The following is a 1,004-nucleotide window of genomic DNA, read 5'->3' as shown; positions in this document are numbered from 1 at the left end:
GGCTGCAGTATACTGCTGTACAGATGTTAAGATGACCCACTTACCCATCAGAATGAGCAGAAACAGACTCCACTGCATCTTTGCTCTGTTAGATGAAACGGATATTTTAGTGTGCAGTGAACCAAACACAATGATCTTAACAGCTTATCTCTGTTGGATGAAACACACTTACTGCTTGTCCAAGGTATACATAAAACTGCACCACTCCTTGCAGTATAGGAAGTTATATAAGGAATGTAGAAAATATGCAAATTATAGTCAAACCAGACCAAACACTGGACATTCATACATACTGTTTTCAGCCACTGGATGTTACTTACTTAAGTAAAATGCAAATGAAAAAATAGTGCAATATAACAATCTAGAATCAAAAAGTCTGTAAAGAAGCTTGTAATGTTCTGTTTTTTTTCTGCAACAATCATAATGATTATAATTATTTGTAACTATTAGTAATGTAAAAGTGATTGGCCAAATAGGAATAACACCTACCAAAACACCTCTGACACAAGGTCATCGAAAGCTAAACATTGTACTGTGAGCCTTACAAAGGTTGTATTTGAATCGATTGCATTATATCATCAGGTGTTTCTTTTATTGTGTCCACATTTTGTAGAAGCTAGAAAATAAAATCATAACACAATAAAAAGCAAACTTGCAATTACAGATTAAATTACAAATGATAAAAATAAAACATTGTGAATGAAAAAGCTAAATTCACGATGATAATTTGATTCTGTATGCAAAATGTTAAATACAAGTACTGAAGGACAAATAACAGCATAATTGGATATATTTGTATATTGGATTTTCCTTTGCTGTCCACCTTTAAACACACAACATTAAATCTCAAGTGACAAAACAGAGTTTAAACTTACATCTGGTGATTTCTTGTCCCTTCGCTTCACTCTGATGTCTCTCCTTGATGTGCTGATACAAAGTGCTCTCAGTGAAATACAATCAGCCCCCTAAAGCCAGCACTGAATATGAAAATGCAAAAGTCGCTG

The 1,004-nt window shown here is 33.8% G+C and overlaps 1 long non-coding RNA gene across 1 annotated transcript in view; it reads right to left on the bottom strand.

Moving 5' to 3' along the window:
* LOC118337874 overlaps nucleotides 1-956 on the bottom strand; it is a 1,145-nt gene extending 189 nt beyond the window's left edge. The window contains exons 1-2 of the long non-coding RNA XR_004797193.1: nucleotides 876-956; nucleotides 45-85 (exon numbers count right to left, since the gene is read on the bottom strand). This is a non-coding gene — a long non-coding RNA (uncharacterized LOC118337874). The remainder of the gene's footprint in view (nucleotides 1-44; nucleotides 86-875) is intronic.
* Between the last annotated feature and the right edge of the window lie 48 nt (nucleotides 957-1,004).

Source organism: Morone saxatilis, unplaced genomic scaffold, assembly GCF_004916995.1.
Source record: "Morone saxatilis isolate NCDOM2014 unplaced genomic scaffold, NCSU_SB_2.0 Contig4, whole genome shotgun sequence".
Lineage (NCBI taxonomy): Eukaryota > Metazoa > Chordata > Actinopteri > Moronidae > Morone > Morone saxatilis.
Note: the sequence above shows the minus strand (reverse complement) of the source record. Positions and strands in the feature narration are given on the sequence as shown.